This window comes from Anabas testudineus, chromosome 18, assembly GCF_900324465.2.
Source record: "Anabas testudineus chromosome 18, fAnaTes1.2, whole genome shotgun sequence".
NCBI classification, from domain to species: domain Eukaryota; kingdom Metazoa; phylum Chordata; class Actinopteri; order Anabantiformes; family Anabantidae; genus Anabas; species Anabas testudineus.
The window spans coordinates 276,027-284,746 of NC_046627.1; the positions used below are offsets into that span (position 1 = coordinate 276,027).

At 41.8% G+C, this 8,720-nt stretch overlaps 1 long non-coding RNA gene across 1 annotated transcript; it reads left to right on the forward strand.

The window, feature by feature from the left end:
• The first annotated feature begins 2,954 nt into the window (after window positions 1-2,954).
• On the forward strand, window positions 2,955-4,209 carry LOC113166654. Its single transcript, XR_003299221.2, has 4 exons — window positions 2,955-3,031; window positions 3,152-3,223; window positions 3,730-3,783; window positions 3,888-4,209. It is a non-coding gene; the product is annotated as an uncharacterized LOC113166654 (long non-coding RNA).
• The last annotated feature ends 4,511 nt before the right edge of the window (window positions 4,210-8,720 follow it).

Here is an 8,720-nt window from a genome sequence, read left to right on the forward strand (position 1 = left end):
ACTTTACTAAACCTACAGATAAGATTCTCTACAGTAGATGTTTATGTGAAAATGCTGTTGACAAATTTAAGGAACTGATTCCATCTTTTATTTCAGAGCCATGTACCAACACAGAGGAAGGCAGTTATTTCAACGTTACTCCAGCACAAGTGGACTATCTTGTTAATAGTACTGGTGCTTCACTTGGAACAATACTTGATACTGTTGCTCCTCTGAAAAAGAAGCTAGTGAGTCAGAGGAAGTTAGTTCCATGGTACAATTCACAAATCCGTAGCTTAAAGCAGAAATCACGTAAGTTGGAAAGGAGGTGGCGTTCCACCAATTTAGATGAATATTGCCTAGCCTGGAAAGATAGTTTAAAAATATATAAAAAAGCCCTGCGTAAAGCTAGAACTTCACATTACTCCTCATTAATAGAGGCAAATAAGAACAACCCTAGGTTTCTTTTCAGCACTGTAGCCAGGCTGACAAAGAGTCATAGCTCGGTTGAGCCTAGTATTCCCTCAACTCTCAGCAGCAATGACTTCATGAATTTCTTTACAAATAAAATCAGAACTATTAGAGATAAAATTGATCAGATCCTCCCTGCATATAGCATGGACTGTACAACAACTCTAGATCCACGCTCGTACTTAGACTGCTTCCTCCCTGTAGATCATTCTGAATTAATTTCAGTAATTAATTCCTCTAAACCATCAACATGTCTCTTAGATCCCATCCCGACCAGACTCCTCAAGGATGTCTTACCTTTGATCAGCACGTCCATATTAGATCAGATCAATCTGTCTTTACAAATAGGCTACGTACCACAGGCTTTTAAGGTTGCTGTAGTCAAGCCCCTACTCAAAAAGCCTACTCTGGACTCAGGGGTCTTAGCGAATTATAGACCAATATCCAATCTGTCCTTTATCTCTAAAATCCTTGAAAAGATAGTTTCTAAGCAATTGTACGACCACCTGCGTAGCAATAACTTGTATGAAGATTTCCAGTCAGGATTTAGAGTACATCATAGTACAGAAACAGCACTGGTAAAGGTCACTAATGATCTTCTACTAGCATCAGACAATGGACTACTCTCTATACTCGTCCTGTTAGATCTTAGTGCTGCATTCGACACTATAGATCACAACATTTTATTACACAGACTGGAACATGTCATTGGAATCAAAGGAACAGCACTAGAGTGGTTTAAATCGTATCTATCGGATAGATTTCAGTTTGTACACGTTAATGATGAGTCTTCCATGCACAGCAAAGTCAGCTATGGAGTTCCACAGGGATCTGTGCTTGGACCGATTCTTTTCACTTTATATATGTCCCCTTTAGGCAATATTATTAGGAAACACTCTATAAATTTCCATTGTTATGTAGATGATACCCAGCTATATTTATCTATGAAACCAGGAGAAACTAATCAATTAGTCAAACTTCAAGCTGTTTAAAAGACATAAAGACCTGGATGTCCTCCAATTTCCTTCTCCTAAATCCAGACAAGACAGAGGTTATACTGTTTGGACCTAAAAATCTCAGAGACACTATGTCCAATCACATTCTCACCATTGATGACTTAGTTCTGGCCTCAAGTAATACTGTAAGAAACCTCGGAGTTATCTTTGATCAGGATATCTCCTTCACTTCATACATCAAAGAAATCTCTAGAACTGCCTTTTTTCACCTGAGAAACATTAAAGTTAAAATTAGGAGCATCCTGTCCCAAAGTGATGCTGAAAAACTAGTCCATGCATTTGTTACTTCCAGACTGGACTATTGTAATTCATTATTAATAGTTTGTCCCAATAACTCATTAAAAAGCCTCCAGTTAATCCAAAATGCTGCAGCCAGAGTTCTGACTGGAATTAGTAAGAGAGATCATATTTCTCCAACGTTAGCTTCTCTCCATTGGCTCCCTGTTAAATCCAGAATTGAATTTAAAATTCTTCTCCTAACTTATAAATCCCTTAATAATCAGGCTCCATCTTATCTTAAAGACCTCATAGTTCCTTATCTTCCAAGCAGAACTCTCCGTTCTCAGACTGCAGGTTTACTTGTGGTTCCTAGAGTTTCCAAATGTAGAATGGGAGGCAGAGCCTTTAGCTATCAAGCCCCTCTCCTGTGGAACCAGCTCCCAGTTCAGGTTCGGGAAGCAGACACCGTCTCTACATTTAAGACTAGACTTAAAACTTTCCTTTTTTATAAAGCTTATAGTTAGAGATGGATCAGGTGACTCTGAACCATCTCTTAGTTATGCTGATATAGGTTATTCTGCTGGGGGACCTCTACTGATAAACTGAGCTCCTCTCCTCTCTCCTTTCTCCTGTATCAATGCAAATGCCACCATTTCATGTTATTAACTTTGTGTCTTCTCTCTCCTGTAGTTGTGTTTCCTCCTCTCTGTCTCCCTCTCTCTGTACTTTTCTGCAGGTATCCTCGGCTTGGAGCTGTACATCTCCAGAATCCAGTTGACCTGCCCATTGTTCTTGATGTTTGTTGTTGTCTTTATTGCCTGCTGTTCTTTTCTCTCTTCTCTTTCCACTCACCCCAACCGGTCGAGGCAGATGGCCGCCCACTATGAGCCTGGTTCTGCTGGAGGTTTCTTCCTCTAAAGGGAGTTTTTCCTCTCCACTGTTGCCTAAAGCTTGCTCAAATGGGATTGTTGGGTTTTCTCTATAATTTTTTGAATAAATATTTTCTGTAAGGTCTTAAACCTTACACTGTAAAGTGCCTTGAGATAACTTCTGTTGTAAATTGGCGCTATACAAATAAAATTGAATTGAATTGAATTGAATTAAGAGCTGGAGAAGGTGCCTGGGGAGAGGGAAGTCTGGACATCCTTGCTTAGACTGCTGCCCCGACGACCCAGCCCACGATAAGCTGAAGAATATGGATGGATTGTGTGGCTTAGTTACTTTTTTGTTATTATGGAGAGTTCATATATAAATAAAGGGTTTTGGTCTGTCCATCTCAGGTCCTGCTGAGGTCACTTATGGAGAAGTTGTCATCAAGAACCAGAAGAAAACCACCAGGAGGAGCGGTAAACATGATAATGACTCATATATAAACTCTTTGTTATAGATTTTACTTTTTATCTTCAGCAGATAAAATGATGCAGCTCCACATGTCTCTCTGTCTTTCTGTCTTCTGTCCATCTCAGGTCCTGCTGACGTCACGTATGGAGAAGTTGTCATCAAGAACCAGAAGAAGAAGAAAGCTGGCAGCAGGACTGGTAATGATGATGATAGGATGATACCAGGGTTTAGTTGACAATGATACAGACAACAGACATAAACAGGAACAGGTTCATGTCCTTTGACCTTTTCTGACCTTCTGACAGACTCTAAACTAAACTCACAGCAGACTGAGATCTGGTTCAATGTTCTTTAGTTTCACTGAACAAGCTTCTGTCAGAACTCTGTTGGAGATTTGATCAGTTCAGATAAATGTGATGGTACACTGTACCTCACCATCTGAACCACAGTCCTCTGAGTCCCTGAGGCAGACAGGTTGGTTCTTCTTCTAGACCTGGACAGTGGTTCCACCTCCCACTAACTGGATGTGTAGGTTTATGTCTGGATGTTGTACAAGCTGAATATTATTGTTTATAATGAACAGTGTCCATAAAGTTTCCAACTGCACAAACACATTCACATTCACACAATCATTCTAAGACAGTTCCATCTGTCCACCTCCACCTGGTTCTTTATAATAATATATATAATGTTTGTGTTTCAGAGTCCACTGATCCAGATGTTCTGTATTCATCAGTCAGAGCAGGAACCATCACAGGTCCATGTTTCTACTGTGTACATGTGTCAATCTGTGATGTTACAGATGAAGCAGGATCTATAAAAAGATGAGATGTGAACTAACTGATGTTTGTGTCTCCACAGGAAACTGAAGACAGGAGACAGACAGACCAACACATCAGCAGCTGATTCTCCTTCTACTGAGACTTGAACTCTGTCTTTAATCAGGACGGTTCATGTTTCACCTTCTTATCTATGTCTTCTTGTCTTCTTCACTGGCTCCTCCTGAAGCCTCATTAACACATGTTTAACCAGTTTCTATTCACTGACTGACTCAGTTCACCCAGTGTTACTGGACTTCCTCTGGTAAAAGTGTCTCATTGGCATTGTTTAATTAATCTACAAGCTTCTCTGATTGGACCAAACCATGATCCACATTGTCTGGAGTCAGACCAGTAATAACAGATCCATGAGCAGAGGGGTAACCCTATCCATGGACCAGATAAATTAAACCCAGTCTGGTTACCATGGAGACACCTGTTTGTTTTCCACTGTTTAAAATATTTCTGATTATATTTATATGAAGTGTTGTTGCTGCTTTATTCTCCTGTGGTTCTGATAATTAATATGTCACATTGAAAAGATAAACATGTGACCATACGTCATTAGATACTTGTGTTCTGCTTCAGTGTTCTTCCTGTTTTTGCCTCAGCTCAAGGATTGAGGATCAACTGTTCTGGAGAAAATGACAATTAAAAAGTGAAATAAATGACCACTTTATGTCTTTAGGAGTTTTATTTCTTTACAAATAAAGACCAACAGTCTGCAGAGTGAAGAGTAAGATAGTAAGTGTAACACCCTGAATACAGGTACGAGGCTGTGACACTGAAAGAGAGGAACAAAGAACTGACACTCCACTGAGAAATGAGTGTGAGGAGACAGCTGAGTTTGACATAATAATAATAATAATGACAGGAGAGAGTGAAGAAAGTCTAAGTACATGGGTCACAGTGAACATAGGTGAAGATTCAAGATTCCAAAAAACTTTATTAATCCCAGAGGGAAATAGTTTTGCCTCATTACAGTTGTTCTCAACTTAGAAAGAAAAGGAACCAGAACCAGAAAAGATCCACATCAACATAAATAAACAATAAGATCCGCACCGTGGAAAACAAGCCAGCTAGCCTAGCTCCCCCCGGCAGTTCCCGAGCAGCCAGGAAGTCAGGCCGGCTGGGTAGGAAGCATAATGTTGAAAATTGTAATCTGCTCTGGCCCCCTCCCAATAAGACGAGGCGACATAACCTACAGCACGTTATGATCGCTGAACCGCTGGATGTCCAGGTGGTGCTCCGAAAACAACGTGGGCTTCATAGATAATTGGAGTACCTTTGAGGGCAAACCTGGCCTGTTAGGGCGGGACGGTGTCCATCCCACTCGGGAAGGTGCTGCTCTCATTTCTTGCAGTATAGCTCATAGTCTAAGATCAGGCCTAGCTAGTCGCTGACTACCCAGAGTCCAGGCCAGGGAGCAGACAAACAGGCTAAACCAAGTGTCTGCTAGCTGCACAGAGTCGTCACTCAGGGTTCAACATATTGAGACTGTGTCTGTTCCTCGAGCTAAACAAAAAGTCAGAAAAACCCAGAAAGTCTGTTTTAGTAATCTAATTAACATAGAGACCTCAAATTCAGAGCACACTGATTGTACAGCCAGCACCTCTGATCTGAAGTTAGGACTGTTAAATATTAGATCTCTTACATCTAAAGCTCTTACTGTTAATGAAACTATCACAGATCAGGAGTTTGATATACTCTGTTTAACAGAAACCTGGATTAAACAGGACAAGTATGTAGCTTTAAATGAAGCAACTCCTCCTGGATACAGCTACATTCACCAGCCTCGTCTGACTGGTAGAGGAGGAGGTGTCGCAGTTATTTACAATGATAATCTGACTATCGTACAAAAACATGTACACAAATTTAAAGCTTTTGAATGTCTTTATAGTAACATAACAAGTATAGATACAAATATAAAGTCTGCTCAGCCGATCCCGCTAATTATCATTTACAGACCCCCAGGGCCCTACTCTGAATTTCTTTGTGAATTTGCAGATTTCCTTTCTAACCTAGTTGTTTCTGTAGACAAAGCGTTAATTGCTCATCATCGTCATTACGTTATACCTTAGATAATGTAGCTCCAGTTAAAAGAAAAGTCATTAGAGATAAGAAACTCGCTCCCTGGTATAACGATGACACGCGCACCTTAAAACGGACTGCTCGAAAGTTAACCACTACTGATGGGTTTACCGGCATCCACGACCAAACCCCTCCAGATGATCCAAAATGCGGCAGCACGCCTCATTTTCAATCAACCTAGAAGGTCTCATGTCACACCGCTCTTCAGATCTTTGCACTGGCTTCCTGTGGCTGCAAGGATCAGGTTCAAAGCTCTGTCTCTTGCCTACAGAGTTGTTAACTCCACAGCTCCATCTTATCTCAATTCAATCGTTCAGGTCTACATCCCCTCCCGTCCACTGCGCTCAACCAGGGAACGTCGTCTGGTGGTACCAGCACCACACAGTCGACACCAAGGAAAACTGTTCAGCTCAGTGATCCCAAGATGGTGGAATGAGCTGCCTATCTCTGCACGCTCAGCCACCTCACTTGCAATCTTTAAAAAACTGCTGAAAACAGAACTCTTCCGCATCTTCCTTTGCACTTAAAAAAAAAAAAAAAAAAAAAAAAAAAAATTCTACCCTTTCATTCTCACATCTCTTGAAACAGAAACACTTTTTCGATAGCACTTTGCTTTGATGTTGTTTCTTCTTGACTTAGATTTTGTTTGCTTGCCTTGTTCCTCACTTGTAAGTCGCTTTGGATAAAAGCGTCTGCTAAATGACTAAATGTAAATGTAAATGTAGAACGTAAATGGCGCCAAACTAAATTGTTAGTATGTCAGATAGCGTGGAAGGAGAGCATCCTGAACTATAAAAAAGCTCTTAGTGCAGCTAGATCAACGTATCTCTCCACTCTCATAGAAAACAACAAAGATAACCCTAGATTTTTAGTTAATACAGTAGTTAAATTAACTAGAAAGAAGACCACTGCAGATATCTCCACAACAACGTTGTGCAGTAGTGAGGACTTCATGAACTTTTTCAATAACAAAATTGTAAATATAAGGCAGAAAATTCAGGCTTTAAAACCAGACAATTTAGTTGACGCAGGTGACGAGCTAACCTCAGAGAATAACATAACATCCATGTGTCAACTCGAGTGATTTATTACCCTCATGTGATGATTTATGACCCCCCCTCGTGACCCGCGTGACCCCCCCCCCCCCCCCGTCATGGATTAATCTTGTGACCCCCCTTAGCTCATGTACACTGATGCAACCCCCTCGCACCTCGTGGGCGCCCCCTTGCGCCTCCGGCTCGCTGGCGCCCCTCATGCACACACGTGGCTCCTGCGACCCGTGGTAGCCGTAGGGTATAACCAGCCCCGCCCTAACGTGATGTCTACCAATCAGAGCTGCTAACGTCCGCCCCTAGCGCGACGACTGCCAATCAGAGTCGACCCCGCCCTCACCTGGAAAAGAGGAGCATTTAAGTAGCCGCAGAAAACACCAGAGAGGACAGCAGCGCCACTTCAGATCGGTTCGAGGAGGCTCGCCATTTTAAATCAACGTTCACTCTTGGAGAAAAAAACAAAAACAAGGTAAGTTCTTTTACTTGATGTTAAACTCAGAGAATGTTATTATAATTATTATTATTATTTTATTTAAATGATGAGAACTGATGGTGTAGATATGTTTTTAACGTTAAGATCTGTATTCTTTCTCAAGAAAAAAAAAGCTGACTTGGGAAGTCATGTTTTTTAGTTGATCCGGTTCCGTCAACAGTGACGTCATCACCTCCTACCTCACCCAGATGAGGCGTGTAAGGAGGACTCACCCCTGACTGTGCTCCAGCCCAGTGTACTCTTTTACCAGGGGGGTTGGCCCCAGGAGTGGACCGTCTGTAGCTGTGATGACTGTGGCCAGTACAAGGTCATACTTGACGCGACGCAGGTTCCTGCTTCTCCGGCGGCGCCTGAACCAGCAGAGCATGTCCCTCAGCACGTCGAGGTCTCAGCGGATGAGGTGTGTGCCATTGACCAGCCGGATGGAGTGTTGTCGTGTTTATTGCTGGATACTGTAAAGGCTGTGATCGCAAGGTTGCTGCAGGTAGCTCTATACGACCACCAGAAAGTGGTCTGCTACGGTTGTCAGATAGACCACCCCAGTCAGACTGAACACGACTGTGTTTGGGAAGTTCCCAGTCATTTCTTATGGTCCCATTTTGATGCGGTGAAAAATAGACTCTGGAGCGGAAAACTAATACCCGCAGTTCTTCGTTATTTGGAAGCCCACGACCAGCGACTGCCGGAAACCAAAATACACGCTGTGATTGAGACTTTTCTGTATGAATTTAAACAAACCCCTGATATAGCCAAGGCGATTGAGGAGGTAGGAGAGAGGTTAGTAGGGTTCGACTCAGACAAACTAGCTAAAATTGAAGAAGCTGTAACATTGTGGAAAAGCTGAAAATGGGTAACTGTGTCAGAAAATTATTTGTGGCTACCGGCGAGTGGCTAGTAGTCGGCGAAATGACCAAGTTGATTGATAAAACTATTGAAAAATGTGTTGGAAATGTTTCAGTGTATAAAAGCAACAGTTATGTGTGTGACAGTGAAATTGTTATGTTTGAAAAAGTCATGTCAACGGTGCGAGAGAACTCTAAAAACCAGCCGTGGAATAGCATAGTTGAATCAGTTGGTCAAAATTCAGGAATGACACTGTCTAAAGTCATCGATGTATTTCCTGACAGTGAATTGTGTTTGGGCCTTCTGTTTACAATGTACACACTGTTTGTTGATGCAGCGACTCGTCTTTTGAAAAACGGTCAAACTATTCATGTGATGGGTGAGCTGAAAAAACTAC